We start from the raw sequence: 22064 nt of genomic DNA on the forward strand, positions 1-22064 counted from the left end.
CTTATATATATCTTATCACTTATATATATCTTATCACTTATATACTTATATAACCATAAGGGAGACTATCAATTCCATTTTCTAAAATAAACCTCTTATCATCAAAAGCCCCCAATGCTTTCTTATTCACCTCTTCTGAATATAATTGATGTTTATAACTTCTTATTCCATTAATCTTTCTAAACTCTTCTTTCTTTGTTGTTAAACAGTTATAATAATCCTTAAAGTTTATTGTTTCTTTAATGACATTTTTCTTTACACCTTTTAATTTCTTATCAGTTTTTTCAACGTTATTCACAATGTATTTATAAGCATAAGCCTTAGACCTCAATCCCACAAATTCACTCATGACATTTCCTCCTAATTCATCCTTGAACTTTCCAATCACCTTTTTATTTTTAGAAGAGAACAACTCACTCTCTGGACTGTAATTACTCGTGTCATAGATATTAATGTCTCTTTTCATGTCTGAATAAACATCGTTGGTATTAATTTTCAAAATAAAACTATCTGTATCCATATAAAGTAGATTAACATCATTTTGATATTTCTTCCTCAAGTTATTATAAAAGTAATCATACATTAATGACTTTGATAAATCAAGAATTGTTGTCCCAATATAAATAGGTTTGTTCATTTCAATACTCTCTTTAATCAAATGGATCGCACAAAAGTTCTCAGTAAAGACCTCAGCTCGAGTAAAACTCGGTCTATTAATTAATTTTGATGCTTGTTCCCAAGATGTTGATAATCTGATATTTTGTCTTTTCCTCACATTCTCCATAGTCTTACCAAAGACCGCATTATTCATCAATTTATAAAAGTCTTTCTCAAAATCTGTTTTTGACTCTGTTCTTCTTTGTGTATTAAAATCAATGTACCCCTTTAACCAATGACTTTGATTGAACTTTAGAACCCTATGGATCTTCTCTACTCTTAGACCTTTTGATAAATATTGTCGCAAATTTCTTTGGTGTAGAACATAATTTTTCTTGTTATATAATGTAGTAAGTAATTTTTCTGTTGATTCACCTATATCAAACGATCGTTGATAATCACTCAACCATTCTTTCTTTGGACTTTCTTTCTCACAAGCAAATGGGAGATCTTTGTGTAGGTTATGGAGTTCCTCTGGATATTTTAAATCAATTTCAAAATAATAACCAACTTTTTCTTCATCCAATTCTTTTTGTGTAGAGATACATACATCTTGTAAAACGTTTTTGTAGTCTTTTTCCTTTACCCATCTAAGTTTTCCATAAGGAAGAGCCTGAGACATTGCCCAGCCATACAGGTTGTTTGCGTCATAGTACATCAAGTAAGAACTCTCTTTCGTTGGATCATAATTTGGAAGATATTTGTTATTTGCTTTTGCGTATCTACTCGAGCAGACTTGTGAAATTCCACCTCTTTTTGCCTTTTCAATCATCAAAAGCATATCAACATCGGTTATCAAATCCAAATCTTGTTTTGTCATTTTCAACATCGCACTCCAGGCCAATCCAGGTGCTGTGTAGTAGTGAGCAGGATCCAATCCATATCCAGTGCGACAAACAGATCTAAAGGCTTCAAATACATCGGCCAATAAAAGCACATCAGTTTTGAGATACAAATCGTGATACTCGCCAAGATTCCTGATGTTATATTTTTCCCAAACATTTTGTGCGTGTACATAATCTTTATCAGATATATTACTGTTGTTTAATTTGTTATAGAAATTTTCTTTTGAAGGAAGTTGTGTTTCATTGAATCTCTCAAATGAGTCCATATAGTCATAGGGGTAAATTCCCTTTTGTGTTAGAAAATCTTTATCTAAAAAATACTCTGAAAGACATGGAAACTCTTTTAGATTTTGAACCAAGTTAACCAATGGACTTGCCATGAATTTAAATGTATCAAGAAATCTGATATGAGTAATAGGAGATGTGTGAATTGTTTTTGTGAATGAAATGTATTTCTGATCCGTGTTTGGAATTGCTGAGATACTTCCAGAAGTCTTTGAGAGTTCCTTGATAAATAGATGTGTATCATAATGAGCGTTGTTATGAAGAAAGACAGGAATGAAAGAGGGGAGTTGATAATTAATATTACAACTTTGATGAGCCAGACCTCTATATTTACCAGTGAGATGACAATGGTCTCTAACCTTTAGACCTTTACCAATTTTCTCCTCACAAATATGACAGACATTGTTTTTTATAAATTCCCTTTTTTCTTTACTTGTTAAGGACATTGGTTTATTGGTTTCTCTCATTATCTTGGTTAATCGAACACAGTCTTTTTCTAGTCGTTTCACAAACTCCTCTGGGGTATTTGAGCCTCTATACATCTCTAACTTGTTATATTTATCACCAACGGATGATTTGATATAATAACAAAAACCACAAGGAGTATGTTTTTGATATTTATTTGTGTATGATTCTTTTGGATCTGGAGAAGCAGTATCAATTTTTTCTAAAATACTTTCAAAATCAGCATATATAACAAATGGATGTTTGATCTTTTTATTTTCATCTTTGAATGTGATCTTTGAGCCTTCTTTAGGCATATTGATTACCGTTGATTTATGTTCGCCACAATAATTTGAATGTTTATCTAATCTTTCTTGTGAATTGAAGAAGTTAAGACAACGCAAACAAATATATATTTTATTTGTTCTCTTACAGACTTGTGGTTTTATTAATTTAGCAATATCTTTGATGTATGTATAATGTGAATTTTCGTCTGAATTAAAATATAGAAGATTAATATGAGTTTGTTTACAATTGTCAGAAAGCTTTAAAACCTGAATGTTGTTTGTTTCTGTTAGACCATAAACATTAACTGATAAATTATTCATCTTTTCAAATTTAGGAATATCATTTAAAGTCATCGGAAACTTTAGATCTTTCGTATTTAATGTATTCTCATATTTTTTATAATGAGATACTCTTTCATCATGAAAATGTGGAGGATGTAAGTGTGCTAAAATAGACCAGAGAAAACATTTATTGTCTTTATTTTTGATATTGATAACTGCTTTTCTATTTTTGATAACACTGGGTAAATCAATGTAAGAAGAAGCTTTTAGAGGATCTGATTTAAGAATATGAATGTCTATGTAAATAATTTTTCCTATATTGAATCCACTTCCTACGATTGAATTATCCACATCTTGCTCTTGTTTAATAAGTTCATCATAGACTCCTGATGTTTTAAAATCTTGATATGAAGATATAAAGTGTGGCTCAGTTCTCATGTATGGTGCATCTATAACTCCTTCATCCTTTGTCATTTCTAATTTTACTCCCATATAAAATTTAAGTGGTTTCATTTCCTTTAGTGTTTTTTCAATCAACGTTTGAACAGCAGGTTTAACTATTTCTACAGCATCAACTATAGACTCTGGTTCAGGAGGTTTGAAGTTAAAGACTCTTATTTTAATATGTCCTTTGAATGCTCCATCAGAGTTTTTAGTTGTGATAAAATTTGATAAATGTAGATTTGTTTTAAGATGTATTTTGAAGCCTTTCTTGAGGATATTTTTATTACATGTAGAACAGTGTTTTGTTTCAGGTGGAAGAGGGGAAAGTTTGTTTAAAATGTTGTATGTATGTTTTGCGGTGAGAATATGTTGTTTATAATATTTTACTTCCTTCTCGCAAGTATCACAATAAACCATATTTATAGCGTGAGAAAACGTGGTGTTTTATATATATCACTGTGCTTAAAATAAAACACTTTTGAGCTTTACAGCTCCGTTTTATATATATCGCTGTGCTTAAACTAAAACACTTTTTCACTCAGAATCATCTAAGTCATAACTATCACATGAATACTCAGAATCATACTCAGAGTCATCAATAAAGCTACTCTCATAACTATCATTTGAGCACAAACTATTAGTATCATAACTATCATCTGTGTTCAATGAAATACTATCATCACCATCGTCCGAGTTCAATGAAATACTATCATCACTATCGTCCGAGTTCAATGAAATAGTAAAATCTTCACTGCTGTAATGACTCATATTTAATTAGCAGAAAAAACCTTTCCATCTATACCAATATACTTTCTTTCATTAACGGATTCAATCTCTACATTTTTAATATCAAAAGTTATCTTTAAATAATCTCTAACTATCATAGAACGAAATGACATTTCACCAGAAATATTAACATCATTCATTTTACTTAGATCTACACCCTTTGGATTATTAAAGAAAATACAAATGTCTCCTCTAGAATTATTAATGGTCTTATCATTCTTTTTCAAAGTATCGTGGTCAATCACTTTTTCAAGCTTTGAATAAATTGCCAGGAGTAGAGGAGAAACTTTTGTTAGATTTACTTTAATGGATGTCTTTCCAGGTATAGTTAGAGCTCTTCCTTTAAATGAAATAGAGGGGCTCATGTTATTTTCCATAACTGGTTTTACCCAAAAATTTCCATATTTATCTTTGTTCAATTTAACATCTTTGACATATTTTTCTATATCTTCCACCGAAGTAGAGATTGATTGAAATTTGTCTTTTGTGCTTTGAAACATTGTATTTATTAATGAATAAACTTGCGTTTAGTTTAAGTAAAAATTTACTATATAAATATGATAAGTTCTGAAGGATATTTAGAATTTCCAGACTCTCCATATGATAAATTAGAGAATTGTCCAGCTTGTGATAGAATAGGGCTTAATAATGAGGGTTCATATAAACAATGTTTATTCTGTGATTATATTCTAATTAATGATAATAAGAAATATAAAAAAACATATAACTCTTTTAAATTAGAACCAAAAATGAATTACTTTACAAGATTAATAAGAGAGATGAATGTTAAGCATTATGGTGATAATACACCATTTCTTACAAGGAAAGAGACTCTTTGTATTGAGGAAATGTATAAGGGTTTAATGATATTTATTATTCAAAATAATTTTAATGGAAATGTTAATACAAGATACTATATAAATAAAATAATGAATTATTTTGAAATTAAACCCGAACTCAGGATAAAATATAGAGTTTCTAAAATAGCTCAAAAAAAGTTAGATGACTTGTTTTCCAAATATATAAATGAATGATTTTTTACCCATTTGGGAAAATAAGATAAAGTTTAATAACCATAAAAACATTCCAAATTCATTGAGATGTCTAATAGTTGGTTCAAGCGGATGTGGGAAAACCTGTTTACTTTTAAAGATGCTCCTTGGTCCTAATTTTTTAGATTATGATAATTTAATAATTTTTACAAAGTCAAGTTTTCAACCCGAGTATCAACTACTCTCACAGGGTTTTAATGCAGGTCTTAAAAAGGAAGACATTATCGGTTTATTTAAACTTCAAAACAAACTGAATGATTATAATATTGAAGATATAATACAATTATTTTGTGATACACAGAAATCAAAATCGAAACCCATAACTTGTATTCTCAGTGATAATACGGATGATATACCTTCACCTCAAGATTTAGATAAATCAAAAAAGAACCTCGTCATCTTTGATGATTGTGTTAATGAGAGAAACCAAACAGTAATGGATAGCTACTATACAAGAGGGAGACATTCTTCTTGTAATTGTATATATCTTAGTCAATCATATTTTCAACTCCCTCGACGCTCAATAAGAAACAATGCCAATACTTTTATTTTATTTAAGTTAAATTCAATAGATGTAAATAATTTTTGGAGAGATAATTGCTCTACGTTATGTAGTAAAAAAGAATTTGAAAATTATATGAAACACACGATTGGAAAATATAAATATATTGTTGTGAAACAAGATGAGATACTAAATGATATTTTTCAATAAATAAATACAGAAAATGAATACCGAAGAAAGAGAAAGAAAGTTTAAGGAACATCAACAATTAGTTTCAAAAGTTGTTAAACAACAGGAAGAGATAAAGAAGAAACGGAGACAGAAACTAACTGGTGAAGAAGCCTTTGAAAGAAAACAAGAGAAATTCTTTAAACCACTTTTGAAAACTCAACACTCACCTACAGTTCCCACGGTAGAATTTACTCCGAAAAAACTTCAAATGCTCAAAGATTTTAGTCAGATAACAAAACAAGAACTTGGTGAATTAGAATATGATGACGAGGGATTATTTCGGAAACTTGAGCAGGTAAATCAACCCCCTAATTATGTTGTGGAAGCTCTTCAAAACAATGAATATTCGGCGGGTTCAAAAACCAGAGCAGGTCTCATTCCAACAGAAGAACCAGCAGTGTTTCATCTTGTGGAAGAAAAGGTATTGATATTTAATGATGAATTGATGTTCTTGAGTTCTACTCAACCAAATGTTAAATTAACTCCAAGATTAATGTTTCTTCTAACAAACCCCGGATTCAGCGGTTCAAAATATTTTGAGGAACCACTTGATATGGAAAGAGAGGAAGATAGGGTATATATTGAGTTGTTAAATGCACTTGATTATGGAGTTTCTGTTGCTGGTAAAAGTAAGAAGAATGAGAAGGAGAAACATATTATTGATGCTTTAAGTAAACTTGGTTCAGGTGTTAGTTTTCTTCCAAATGACCCATCACAATTAGTTAATAGGCTATTATTGTTGTTAGGTAGTAAGAAGGCTGGAAACAACAATTGTTTTAATGAATCCTCAGCCATTTTAGATCAGTTGATGAATATGAAAATAATTAATAAATGTCAATACAAAGATATTTTATTAGATATTAAATAAGATGAGAAGCACAATTCTTAGTTTTAATTTCACAACGAGCGATTACACAGCTTCATTCCCTTACCCACTACAACTTGACCCCCTTACCTCATATGAGGCATCTTTATTGTCGATGGAAACTTATAATACCTTGTTTAATATCACAGAGAAAAACAGCAAGTTTAGTTATAATCCAGGAAGTGGATATAAAACTATAACTGTTTCACCTGGAGCTTACGAGATTTCTCAAATATCTTCAGAAGTCTCTCGCCTTATGAAAGAAAAAGGTGATGAACCAAAAAATATTGTAATAGATATTCAAAAACACACTTCAAAATCAACTATTAAACTTAAAAATAATTATAAAGTTGATTTCACGATTGAAAATTCGTTTAGAGAGCTATTGGGTTTCTCTTCAAAAAAGATTGAAAATAACGGGACGTTTTACAGTGATAATGTTATCCAAATATCCTCCGGTATAAATTCAGTATTAATTCATTGTGATTTGATTGATGGTGCTTATAACGATGGAATAAGAACAAATACAATATTTTCATTCAGTGCATACTCAACCCCGATTGGTTATAAATTTAATATGGAACCAAAAAATCTTGTCTATTTACCTGTGTCAGGAAAAACCATATACAGAGTAAATTTTAGGATAACCGACCAAGATAATCGTATGATATCCTTTAATGATGAAATTATATCCATCAGAATTCACCTACGTGAAGTTTTTCAATAAATAAATAATGGTTATTGTGAGAAAACACGAGTTGGGAAAATATAAAATAATTACAGGGGAGGGCATGTTCCTTTCACCAGACTATACAAGGTATGTGGGTAGAGGATACTATAAACCTAAGAGACAACGAGGTGTAGGTCATCAATTTCGAAATAAAGGAGATGGGATAATTGATACTCTAATGGGTATTGGTTCAACCATCCTTAAACATAAAGACCTAATTGGTTCAACTGCTTCTGCCGTGGGCTCCGTTGCGGGTGCTATAAAGAGTATAAAAGATGCTCAAAAGGAGTCTCATAAATTACAAGCAATCAAAGAAATAAAAAAAGGTAAAACTCAACTATCTTCACAAGAACGACAAAAAATCATTAAAATACTTGGGTCAGGGTTTCAACAATTTTAATGCTATATAAATACAAGTATGGAAGCGATTGATAGTATCTATGATTTGGATGATACGATTATCATTTCAAACTCCACTAAAAAGGAAGACTATTTTAAGGTAAATGCTATAACAGGAACAGACTGGAATTCAAACGGAACAAAAAGTTTTGAAATAAATAATCAACAAACTTACTTGAATATAGCTGATAGTTTCTTGCTGTGTAAATTTAAATTCACTAAGGCTGCGAATAATACTAATGCTACACTCGTAAATGATTTCTTCTGGAAAATGTTTGACAGTGTCCGCCTGTATATTGGAACACAAGAGGTTGAAGCGGTTGATTATGTCTCTGCTACATCTGAAATGATGAAATTTACACTATATTCGTTTAGTGATAGAATGGGTAAGGGAGCTGTTGAAGGTTTTATTCCTGATATGTCAACGGGTACAAACGCAGACCCTGGTTATAGTCAAAGGAAGTCAATGTATAATGATGAAACAAAAGCAGTGAATAGTTTTACCGTAGCAGTACCTCTTAAAGGTATATTTGGATTTTGCGATTATGATAAAGTTTTGTATGGTCTTAAAATTAGATTTCAACTACAAAGGAATGATAATGTAAATAGGTTGCTTTTTGGGGATGAAAATGCTTTTGGAGACAACAATAAATTTGTTATTAATGATTTGTGTTGGTATATCAGTGAATATACTCCTAATCTTAAAACGGAAGAGATGTTAAATAGAAGACTTAACTCAAAGAAACCGCTAAATGTATCATACCTTAAAAGAAGATGTCAACACGTTAAACTGGAACACACTACCTACACTTGGAATTTGGGTGTTCTTCAAGGAAAGCCACGATACCTCTGGCTCATTTTTAAAAAACCAGATGGAGAGGACGGTACTAATAAGAATAATGCGCTGAGTGATAATGCTAAGGTGAAACAACTTCGGGTTTCTCTTGATGGCACATTTTATCCGCGAGATAGATTGGAAATTGATTGGGAAAAAAATGATTATGCGGAAGCCTACAAGTCCTACCAAAAGGTGTGTGAAAGTAATGGTAATAATGATCCTATTTTGGATATGGTTGCGTTTCAAAAACTTTATACAATCTACACAATTGACCTGAGTTCTCAAAAGGAAACTATAAAGTCTAATCGAGTGGATACTTCTCTATACATTGAAAGAGGGGAGAGTGAAGAGGTTAATGCATATTGTTTGCTTTTGGAGGAAACAGAATTACAGATTAATACAGATAATGGTGTTATGATTAATATCACATAGGTTTTTTCTCATAAATAAATGGTTGGGGTATATGTTAATCAAATCAATCTTAATAAATTAACATCTTGTATTCAAAATCAAAAGCCTTGTATTATTAATGTTAATACAATTCAAAGAAAAGGAGCTGTAAGAATTGATGTTTTACTCACACACACACAAGTAAAAACACTAAATGATGTTGGATCACTTAAAATTAAAATGACGAAACCTATGTTAAAGAAATATTCAATAGATGAGTCAAGAGGAGGATTTCTCCCGTTTCTAATTCCTTTATTTGCTGGTTTAAGTGCGGCGGGAGCATTGACTGGTGGTATTTCAGCAGCGGTAAAAACTGCTAACGAAAGGAAGGCACAACTAAAAGCTCAAAAAGAATTGGAAAGACATAACAAGGAGTTGGAGAAACAAATTAGTGGAAGTGGTGTAATTGTAGATTTTGCTCAAAAACTTGAAAGTCTACCTGATAAAGCTAGATTGTTGGTTGGAGATATGCTTTCCTCTATCGCTCAAGCGGGTGTTAAACTAACTAAACGGGGTAATGGATTGTATCTTTCTCATAAATAAATGGATAAATGGTTTAAACAATTTGGAAAGAATACAACGTCAAATATAGAACTAGCTAAGTATTGTAAAACACTAAAAATTGATAATGTGGTTATTTGTATGAGAGATGAATTAATACATATAAATAAGAATACAAAGAATATTATTATGAATTTAGACACACAGAATGGTTCTCATTGGGTTTGTATTCATAATAGTCAGGATAAATATTATTTTGATAGTTATGGTATGCCACCACCTGTTGAAGTAATACAATTCTTACAGAATGGTGTTTATCAAACATTCCAAGTTCAAGAAATTAATTCTAAATGTTGTGGCCAATTATGTTTATATGTATTATTTCAACTCAACAATAATGAAAATTTTTATGATATCATTTTTAATCTAATATAAATGACTTATGTTGGAAAAGATGGTTCTATCTTTGGAAAATCCTCTCAGGATATTGATTTATCAAATTATTATACAAAGGCACAGGCTGAACGACAAAAATATAGTGTAAGTAAAAATATTAATATGAAGAATACTTATAAATTAATCAATTATCCAAACCCTACAGATGCGAATGACTTAATTAGATTAAGTGATTTATCACAATATATATTTTTAAAGAAAACAGCACGTTTTGTGAAAGAAGTAAAATTTACAACCACAACACCTGGTTATACTGACCATACACCTTTCCTCATTGAATTTAACTACCTGCTTACAATTGAATTTTATAAAGAAGGACATTTAGTTAATATGCGAATTAATAAATGGGGGTATGATATGCCTGATTTAGGGTATAATTGGTCTTTTTCAATAAACATAGAAGACCTACATGATTTAAATCAGTCTCGTAAAGAAGAATATTATCCACTTGGTGAGGATAAGGATTTATGTGGAAGTACAATTAGTAAACAACAAATACGTGATTTTAAGAAAAGAAAAATATATGATAGTATAGCGATGGTTCGCATGACAAAGAAGGAAGGTAATGAGATAAGGATAGAAAGCCGAGGAATACAAACCGATTTGGTAGTGGGAAGATGGGGTGGTATTACCTGTCATAATATTAATCTCACATATATTTCTGATACATAAATGGCAGGAAGAAGACTACAAGAGAATTATAATTTTTGTATTCAAGGATACCTACAAGAAAAGGGTGCTCGGTATTACATACCTTATGATTTGGAGCATATACATGGGAATTTTGTCATAAAAAACTGGCCTTATACTGATATTGTTAAACCCACAAATAGAGACTTGTTTAAAATATTAAATAAAAATGAACTTCTCAAAGTTATGAAATATAAAACTCTTTTAGAAATCGTCAACAAATCTTATTGGTATCCTATTATGAGAAAAATAATTATAGATACAAGAATATCTCAAAATCCAGATGAGTATATGTATAATATTCTTTGGGGTTCAAACTCAAGGGTAGCAAGGGATGAGGAAGGAGTTGAAGAAGAGAAGGAGGAAAGAGAGAAAAAGGAGAAGGAGGAAAGGGAGAGGGAGGAGAAGGAGGAGAGGGAGAAAAAGGAGGAGAAGGAGGAGAGGGAGAAAAAGGAGAAGGAGGAAAGGGAGAAAAGGGAGAAGGAGGAAAGGGAGAAAAGGGAGAAAAAGGAGAAGGAGGAGAGGGAGAAAATGGAGGAGGAGGAGAGGGAGATGGAAATCAGTGAGATTCATAAAAGATTGAGTGTATTAAAGCAAATAAATCAATCTCAACGCACCGAAGAGGAAATTAAAGAATTAACAACTCTTATGAAGATAATAGTTTCAAAAATAAGAACGTCAATGTCTTCAATTTCAGGGAGGAGATTTAAACGAGAAAGTGGTGAAGAAGAAGAAGAAGAAGAAGGAAAAGATTATGTGATTGATGATGTTGGTGTCATTGACTTTAGTTAGTTTTTATTTGTAAATAAATGGAGGAGAGAGTGAAGGCATTCCTTAGGATTCTTTATGTTTTAAAAATAAAGATTGAAATGTATATGTTGAAAACCAAAAAGGTTTTGATACTCTGTCGGAATTTTTCTGATAAATAAATATGAGTTATTGTCTCAAATGTAAAAAGAAAACTAAATCTAAAAATATCTCTTATGTTAAAGCTAAAAATAATAGAGTTTATCAAAAAGGAATATGTCAAGTATGTGGCTCTAAAAAGTGCCAATTCATCTCTCCTAAAAGAGGAGGAGACATACAAAAGTTTCTGTCAGGAAGTAAATTTACAACAACTGGAATTCCAGGGGAATTACACCTTCCAGGGTATTCTTTCTGTGGTCCAGGAACAAACTTGGATAAAAGATTAGATGAGGCTGACAATCCTAAACCTTGGTCTAAACCTACAAATAGGGTTGACGAAGTGTGTATGAAGCATGATATTGCTTATGGGAAAACCACTACGTTGACTGAAAAACATAAAGCCGACAGCGAAATGTTGTATAATTTGTCTTTGATACAAAATCCAACGTTGAGAGAGAAAGTTGATAGGTTTATTGTGAGAAATTTGATAAATGCTAAATTGAAACTTGGTCTTGGTTATTCCTCAAAAAACTATTAGGCTCTAATGATGTCATCAAGACTGAGGAGCTTTTGGCTGAAGAATTACACAAACCTATAATCACAAAGTTTAAAAGAAGGAAGGTTTATTCTAAATACACCGACCACATATGGTCCGCTGATTTAATTGAATTGAATAATGACAGGGGATACAGGTATGCTTTAACCGTTATTGATTTGAGGAGTAGATTTGCCTGGGTTGTCCCTTTAAAAAATAAAAGGGGTGATACTTTAATGTTAGCCTTTAAGCTAATATTTGATCGGGATAAAAGGAAACCAAAGAAGTTATGGACTGATGAGGGAACAGAGTTCTATAACAAAATATTCATGAAATTTCTTAAGGGGAAGGGTATTAAATTATACAGCACCTTTAATGAAGGAAAGGCAGTTGTTATTGAGCGTTTTAATCGTACTTTGAAAGAGAAATTATATAAAAAATTCACAGAACTCGGTTCTCAAAAATGGGTGTATTTAATTCAGGATATTGTAGATGATTACAACAATACAGTTCATTCATCAACAAAATCAAAACCATCAGAAACATTTACAAAATTAGAATATGAAAAGGAGATTAATTTGAGAAAGCCCAAGTTCAAAGTTGGTGATATGGTAAGGATATACAAATGGAAAAGCCATTTTGAGAAAGGTTATACACAAAAATGGACTCGTGAATTATTTAAAATCGTTGATGTAATGGCTACAAACCCTTGGACTTACAAATTAAATGATTTAAATGGAGAAGAAATCTTGGGTTCATTTTACTCGCAAGAATTACAAAAAACACAAGTAAGCAGATAATACCCTTGAAAATAATAAATAAATAAAAAAAATGTAATGGGGATACGTTTTTAAATCTGTGAACCACAAACACAGAATCCCTCAACTTTTCAGTTGGGGCTTAACTTTTGTTTGTGTGTACAATGGGGATACGTTTTTAAACCTGTGAACCCCAAACACAGAATCCCTCAACTTTTCAGTTGGGGCTTAACTTTTGTGTGTGTATAATGGGGATACGTTTTTAAACCTGTGAACCCCAAACACAGAATCCCTCAACTTTTCAGTTGGGGCTTAACTTTTGTATGTGTATAATGGGGATACGTTTTTAAATCTGTGAACCCCAAACACAGAATCCCTCAACTTTTCAGTTGGGGCTTAACTTTTGTGTGTGTGTATGTGTGAGTGAGTCATAATAATATACAAACCCTAACCCAACCCCATCCCTAACCCAAACCCATCCCTAACCCAACCCATCCCTAACCCAACCCCATCCCTAACCCAACCCCATCCCCAACCCAACCCCATCCCTAACCCAACCCCATCCCTAACCCAACCCCATCCCTAACCCAACCCCATCCCCAACCCAACCCCATCCCTAACCCAACCCCATCCCTAACCCAACCCCATCCCTAACCCAACCCCATCCCTAACCCAACCCCAACCCTAACCCTCACATTCAAAATCCCAACCCTAACCCAACCCCATCCCTAACCCAATCCCAACCCTAACCCTCACATTCAAAATCCCAACCCTAACCCAACCCCATCCCTAACCCAACTCCATCCCTAACCCAACCTAATCCCTAACCCTCACATTCAAAATCCCACCCTAACCCTAACATAATCTTTTTTTTCCTTCTTTTTTAAAAATACGTATTTCTTTTTTTTTCTTCTTTTTTTAAATACGTATTTCATTTTTATTTTTTTTCCTCTTCCTCCAATTCTGTCTTTCAAGGCTTTCAAGTTTGAAGAAGTAGAAATGGGAAGAAAGAATTTTCCAGCATTTTCTTCCTCGAACTTTCTTGATATTGCTTAAATCAAGCGTCATTAAACAAAGAACATTGTTCATTGCTTTAGAATGCAAAGAGTCTCCAAGATGTACCCCACAGGTAGAGTCTCCAAAATAAAACCAACTTTCCAAGTTCCCAAGGTATAACCACAATCCTGTTGAGTCTCCAAGATAGGTATCACATTCCGAGTTATCAAAACAAAACCCCCATTCAGAGTCTCCAAAACGAAACCAGTTTTCAAAGTCTCCAAGGTAAAACTCTTTTCCTAATTTTATGAAATTTAGTGAGTCTCCAAGGTAGGCTCCACAGTTAGAACCATCTAGGCAGACCTCATAATTTGTTTTTCCCAAATTCAGTGAGTCTCCAAGGTAGGCTCCACAGTTAGAACCATCTAGGCAAACCTCATAATTTGTTTTTCCCAAATTTAGTGAGTCTCCAAGGTAGGCTCCACAGTTAGAACCATCTAGGCAGACCTCATAATTTGTTTTTCCCAAATTTAGTGAGTCTCCAAGGTAGGCTCCACAGTTAGAACCATCTAGGCAAACCTCATAATTTGTCTTTCCCAAATTTAGTGAGTCTCCAAGGTAGGCTCCACAGTTAGAACCATCTAGGCAAACCTCATAATTTGTTTTTCCCAAATTTAGTGAGTCTCCAAGGTAGGCTCCACAGTTAGAACCATCTAGGCAAACCTCATAATTTGTTTTTCCCAAATTTAGTGAGTCTCCAAGGTAGGCTCCACAGTTAGAACCATCTAGGCAGACCTCATAATTTGTTTTTCCCAAATTCAGTGAGTCTCCAAGGTAGGCTCCACAGTTAGAACCATCTAGGCAAACCTCATAATTTGTTTTTCCCAAATTTAGTGAGTCTCCAAGGTAGGCTCCACAGTTAGAACCATCTAGGCAGACCTCATAATTTGTTTTTCCCAAATTTAGTGAGTCTCCAAGGTATAACTCTTTGGCTGGGTCATCAAGGTAGAACTCGTTCAGTGGGTTTTGTTTTGATAACTCACAATAAGTATCATCATGGTAGAACTCTTTTTCAGGATTTTGTGGATCTCCAAGGTATAACTCTTTGGCTGGGTCATCAAGGTAGAACTCGTTCTGTGGGTCTTGGTTGTTCAAAAGATCTTCAAACAAAAAAATAACTTTATCCCAAGTTGTGTTAAAAGTAGAATTTTCATTTCGTAGCTCAGATACAATTTCCTCCATCGACAAGAGGTTCGAGTCCAGTTCATCAATCTGAAGGTTGAGCGCTACACAGGTAGTAGGACTCCAAGGAATAGCAAAGTTATCCCATTCCATTTCGGCATAGGAGTCCATTCTCAAGTGAAGCAGAAAGCGTGTTTGAAAAAGCCTGTGTGGTCGGTGCCTTTTATAAGAAGGGCTGGGTGTGTGTCATTTCCTGTGGAAATTCCCTGGGCGTGTCTTAACTGGAAATGATGTGATGGAAATTCCCTGAAAATGATGTTATGTATTACCTGGAAATGATACAATGCTGAAGAGTTTATAAAGTGGGTGGGACTTAGCAAAAGTGGGCGGAGCTTAGCAAAAGTGGGCGGGGTATAGCAAAAAGTGGGCGTGGCTTAACAAAAAGTGGGCGGGGCTTAGTAAAAGGTGGGCGTGGCTTACCAAAAAGTGGGCGGGGTTTTTCCAAAAAGTGGACGGAGCTTAACAAAAGGTGGGCAGAGCCTACCAAAAAGTGTGTGGCACTGGAGGCGCTCAAATAAGAACATTGAGGGAGGTTTACCATTTTATCTTAGCTCAGTTAAAATATCTTAATAAAGAACCAAACTCAAACATATTTTTTGTTAATATATTAGATGGTGAAGAGAGTGGCAAGAGAATTAAATTATTTCCCACGCATAAACAAATATTTGTAGGGTCGTTGTTTGAGTGGGTTATATTCACCAGATGATATTAAGAGTAAAAGGTTAAAAGGTCCATAAGGTCAGAAGGATCACAGGTGTTTAAGTGGTCTAATGAATAAGGATAGCATGTCAAAAGGTTAGAAGGTTTGTAAAGAACAGGGTGAGAGAAATATAGGTGTTTAGGGTCAATGAGGGAGGGAAAGAATTAATATGGAAGTGAATGGGTCAAAGATTAATCTGCCAGATGATATGTAGAAGAAGGATGATAGGTCTATAAGAGAAAACAAATATTTGTAGTGTTTGAGTGGTCTAATGAACAACATTAAGGATAGGTACTACAGACAAAAGGTTCATAAAGATGAGGGTGGGAGAAATAGAGGTGTTTATGATTTTTGAAAAAGACAAGGGGGTAAATGACATTAGATAGGGATTTCCCATGTTAAACGGAGGTGTCCCAGAAGCAACATTATTACACTACTCATATCAGAGTCCTATAGAGATACCCTTCAGCACACAAAATTTTGAAGGTCAAGGTCAAAGGTCAAGGTCACTTTGTGGTCAATCATGGAGGTCGACGAAACCCTTATTTTTTGAGTAACTTTCATCGGATCGTCTCCAAACTTCATGGGAATCTAGTATATGGTCCGGCGCTCAGCTGATTAGTTTTTGGTGGCGATCGGCCTTGACCTTCATGGTTAGCGCTGGAGGTCGAAAATTATTGACCCCAAGGTCAAATTACGAAACCCTTATTTTTTGAGTAACTTTGATCTTATGATCTCCAAACTTGGTGGGTATATAGCGTGTGGTATGGCGCTCAGTTGATTAGTTTTTGGTGTCGATCGGCCTTGACCTTCAAGGTCATTTTGAAGGTCATTCAATTTTGACCAAAAGGTAAAATTTTCAAGTTTCAGTTACCATATCGAGTAATACCTCATATGAATGCCCTTGATGAGTGCTTCCCAGATCTGTAAATAGTTTGACGCTATGACGTCATTTGATGACGTCATGACGAAAAAACGGAATTTTCATGAAAAAATTATTTCCTCAGTTCTCATCAAAATCTTTCAATATTTCATGTGCGTTGGTCATGAAGACATACTATTCACCATACGAAATTATTAAGGTCAAGGTCAAAGGTCAAGGTCACTTTGCGGTCAATCATGGAGGTCAACGAAACCCTGGCAAGATACGGTTCACCCTGTGGGTGATGTTTTATTTGTTTTTTTGTTTGTGGTTAATCATTTTTTTTCCACGTTTAGATCACTATGTAGACCACAGTTATTATTGGAAACTCCTGTAACTTCGCATATCAGAGTCCTATAGAGATACCCTTCAGCACACAAACTTTTGAAGGTCAAGGTCAAAGGTCAAGGTCACTTTGTGGTCAATCATGGAGGTCGACGAAACCCTTATTTTTTGAGTAACTTTGATCGGATCGTCTCCAAACTTCATGGGAATCTAGTATATGGTCCGGCGCTCAGCTGATTAGTTTTTGGTGGCGATCGGCCTTGACCTTCATGGTTATCGCTGGAGGTCGAAAATTATTGACCCCAAGGTCAAATTACGAAACCCTTATTTTTTGAGTAACTTTGATCTTATGATCTCCAAACTTGGTGGGTATATAGGGTGTGGTATGGCGCTCAGTTGATTAGTTTTTGGTGTCGATCGGCCTTGACCTTCAAGGTCATTTTGAAGGTCATTCAATTTTGACCAAAAGGTAAAATTTTCAAGTTTCAGTTACCATATCGAGTCATTGGAAACTCCTGTAACTTCGCATATCAGAGTCCTATAGAGATACCCTTCAGCACACAAAATTTTGAAGGTCAAGGTCAAAGGTCAAGGTCACTTTGTGGTCAATCATGGAGGTCGACGAAACCCTTATTTTTTGAGTAACTTTGATCGGATCGTCTCCAAACTTCATGGGAATCTAGTATATGGTCCGGCGCTCAGCTGATTAGTTTTTGGTGGCGATCGGCCTTGACCTTCATGGTTAGCGCTGGAGGTCGAAAATTATTGACCCCAAGGTCAAATTACGAAACCCTTATTTTTTGAGTAACTTTGATCTTATGATCTCCAAACTTGGTGGGTATATAGGGTGTGGTATGGCGCTCAGTTGATTAGTTTTTAGTGTCGATCGGCCTTGACCTTCAAGGTCATTTTGAAGGTCATTCAATTTTGGCCAAAAGGTAAAATTTTCAAGTTTCAGTTACCATATCGAGTAGTACCTCAAATTGAAGCCCTTGTTGAGTGCTTTCCAAACATATAACTAGTTTGACGCTATGACGTCATTTGATGACGTCATGACGAAAAAACGGATTTTTCAAGGTCACTCTCTAGAACGATTAATTATCATCGGAATATCTCGTGGGCAGACATTCCTCAAAGAGTCGCTTCTAGTGGATAGCAGTTCTGTTCACCTCAGTGTGACCTGAAGCAAGTCACTCATGTTCACATTTTGGCAAGATACGGTTCACCCTGTGGGTGAGTTTTATTATCTTGCCAAAACGAAGTTTTTGCAAGATGTATTAGTCAGCTTGTATGTTTGTTTTTATCTTGCCAAAACGAAGTTTTTGCAAGATGTATTAGTCAGCTTGTATGTTTGTTATCTTGCCAAAACGAAGTTTTTGCAAGATGTATTAGTCAGCTTGTATGTTTGTTTTTTTGTTTGTTTTTTGTTTTGTTTTTTTGTTTGTGGTTAATCATTTTTTTTCCACGTTTAGATCACTCTGTAGACCACAGTTATTATTGGAAACTCCTGTAACTTCGCATATCAGAGTCCTATAGAGATACCCTTCAGCACACAAAATTTTGAAGGTCAAGGTCAAAGGTCAAGGTCACTTTGTGGTCAATCATGGAGGTCGACGAAACCCTTATTTTTTGAGTAACTTTGATCGGATCGTCTCCAAACTTGGTGGGTATCTAGTATATGGTCCCGCGCTCAGCTGATTAGTTTTTGGTGGCGATCGGCCTTGACCTTCCAAGGTCAAAGGTCAAGGTCACTTTGCGGTCAATCATGGAGGTCAACGAAACCCTTATTTTTTGAGTAACTTTGATCGGATCGTCTCCAAACTTGGTGGGTATCTAGCATATGGTCCGGCGCTCAGCTGATTAGTTTTTGGTGGCGATCGGCCTTGACCTTCATTTTGTTTTTTTGTTTGTGGTTAATCATTTTTTTTTCACGTTTAGATCACTCTGTAGACCACAGTTATTATTGGAAACTCCTGTAACTTCGCATATCAGAGTCCTATAGAGATACCCTTCAGCACACAAAATTTTGAAGGTCAAGGTCAAAGGTCAAGGTCACTTTGCGGTCAATCATGGAGGTCAACGAAACCCTTATTTTTTGAGTAACTTTGATCGGATCGTCTCCAAACTTGGTGGGTATCTAGTATATGGTCAGGCGCTCAGCTGATTAGTTTTTGGTGGCGATCGGCCTTGACCTTCATGGTTAGCGCTGGAGGTCGAAAATTATTGACCCCAAGGTCAAATTTTGAAATCGTAGTTTTTTGAGTAACTTTGATCGGATCGTCTCCAAACTTCATGGGAATCTAGTATATGGTCCGGCGCTCAGCTGATTAGTTTTTGGTGGCGATCGGCCTTGACCTTCATGGTTAGCGCTGGAGGTCGAAAATTATTGACCCCAAGGTCAAATTTTGAAATCGTAGGTACCATATTGAGTAATACCTCATATGAATGCCCTTGATGAGTGCTTCCCAGATCTGTAAACAGTTTGACGCTATGACGTCATTTGATGACGTCATGACGAAAAAACGGAATTTTCACATTTTGGCAAGATACGGTTCACCCTGTGGGTGACATATGTTTATTTTTTTGTTTGTTTGTTATCTTGCCAAAACGAAGTTTTTGCAAGATGTATTAGTCAGCTTGTATGTTTGTTTTTATCTTGCCAAAACGAAGTTTTTGCAAGATGTATTAGTCAGCTTGTATGTTTGTTTTTTTGTTTTTTTGTTTGTGGTTAATCATTTTTTTTCCACGTTTAGATCACTCTGTAGACCACAGTTATTATTGGAAACTCCTGTAACTTCGCATATCAGAGTCCTATAGAGATACCCTTCAGCACACAAAATTTTGAAGGTCAAGGTCAAAGGTCAAGGTCACTTTGTGGTCAATCATGGAGGTCGACGAAACCCTTATTTTTTGAGTAACTTTGATCGGATCGTCTCCAAACTTCATGGGAATCTAGTATATGGTCCGGCGCTCAGCTGATTAGTTTTTGGTGGCGATCGGCCTTGACCTTCATGGTTAGCGCTGGAGGTCGAAAATTATTGACCCCAAGGTCAAATTACGAAACCCTTATTTTTTGAGTAACTTTGATCTTATGATCTCCAAACTTGGTGGGTATATAGGGTGTGGTATGGCGCTCAGTTGATTAGTTTTTGGTGTCGATCGGCCTTGACCTTCAAGGTCATTTTGAAGGTCATTCAATTTTGACCAAAAGGTAAAATTTTCAAGTTTCAGTTACCATATCGAGTCATTGGAAACTCCTGTAACTTCGCATATCAGAATCCTATAGAGATACCCTTCAGCACACAAAATTTTGAAGGTCAAGGTCAAAGGTCAAGGTCACTTTGTGGTCAATCATGGAGGTCGACGAAACCCTTATTTTTTGAGTAACTTTGATCGGATCGTCTCCAAACTTCATGGGAATCTAGTATGTGGTCCGGCGCTCAGCTGATTAGTTTTTGGTGGCGATCGGCCTTGACCTTCATGGTTAGCGCTGGAGGTCGAAAATTATTGACCCCAAGGTCAAATTACGAAACCCTTATTTTTTGAGTAACTTTGATCTTATGATCTCCAAACTTGGTGGGTATATAGGGTGTGGTATGGCGCTCAGTTGATTAGTTTTTGGTGTCGATCGGCCTTGACCTTCAAGGTCATTTTGAAGGTCATTCAATTTTGGCCAAAAGGTAAAATTTTCAAGTTTCAGTTACCATATCGAGTCGTACCTCAAATTGAAGCCCTTGTTGAGTGCTTTCCAAACATATAACTAGTTTGACGCTATGACGTCATTTGATGACGTCATGACGAAAAAACTGATTTTTCAAGGTCACTCTCTAGAACGATTAATCATCGGAATATCTCGTGGGCAGACATTCCTCAAAGAGTCGCTTCTAGTGGATAGCAGTTCTGTTCACCTCAGTGTGACCTGAAGCAAGTCACTCATGTTCACATTTTGGCAAGATACGGTTCACCCTGTGGGTGAGTTTTATTATCTTGCCAAAACGAAGTTTTTGCAAGATGTATTAGTCAGCTTGTATGTTTGTTATCTTGCCAAAACGAAGTTTTTGCAAGATGTATTAGTCAGCTTGTATGTTTGTTATCTTGCCAAAACGAAGTTTTTGCAAGATGTATTAGTCAGCTTGTATGTTTGTTTTTTTGTTTGTTTTTTTTTTTGTTTTTTTGTTTGTGGTTAATCATTTTTTTTCCACGTTTAGATCACTCTGTAGACCACAGTTATTATTGGAAACTCCTGTAACTTCGCATATCAGAGTCCTATAGAGATACCCTTCAGCACACAAAATTTTGAAGGTCAAGGTCAAAGGTCAAGGTCACTTTGTGGTCAATCATGGAGGTCGACGAAACCCTTATTTTTTGAGTAACTTTGATCGGATCGTCTCCAAACTTGGTGGGTATCTAGTATATGGTCCCGCGCTCAGCTGATTAGTTTTTGGTGGCGATCGGCCTTGACCTTCCAAGGTCAAAGGTCAAGGTCACTTTGCGGTCAATCATGGAGGTCAACGAAACCCTTATTTTTTGAGTAACTTTGATCGGATCGTCTCCAAACTTGGTGGGTATCTAGCATATGGTCCGGCGCTCAGCTGATTAGTTTTTGGTGGCGATCGGCCTTGACCTTCATTTTGTTTTTTTGTTTGTGGTTAATCATTTTTTTTTCACGTTTAGATCACTCTGTAGACCACAGTTATTATTGGAAACTCCTGTAACTTCGCATATCAGAGTCCTATAGAGATACCCTTCAGCACACAAAATTTTGAAGGTCAAGGTCAAAGGTCAAGGTCACTTTGCGGTCAATCATGGAGGTCAACGAAACCCTTATTTTTTGAGTAACTTTGATCGGATCGTCTCCAAACTTGGTGGGTATCTAGTATATGGTCAGGCGCTCAGCTGATTAGTTTTTGGTGGCGATCGGCCTTGACCTTCATGGTTAGCGCTGGAGGTCGAAAATTATTGACCCCAAGGTCAAA

The sequence above is a fragment of the Myxine glutinosa genome, chromosome 13, assembly GCF_964187855.1.
Source record: "Myxine glutinosa chromosome 13, kmMyxGlut1.1, whole genome shotgun sequence".
NCBI lineage: Eukaryota > Metazoa > Chordata > Myxini > Myxiniformes > Myxinidae > Myxine > Myxine glutinosa.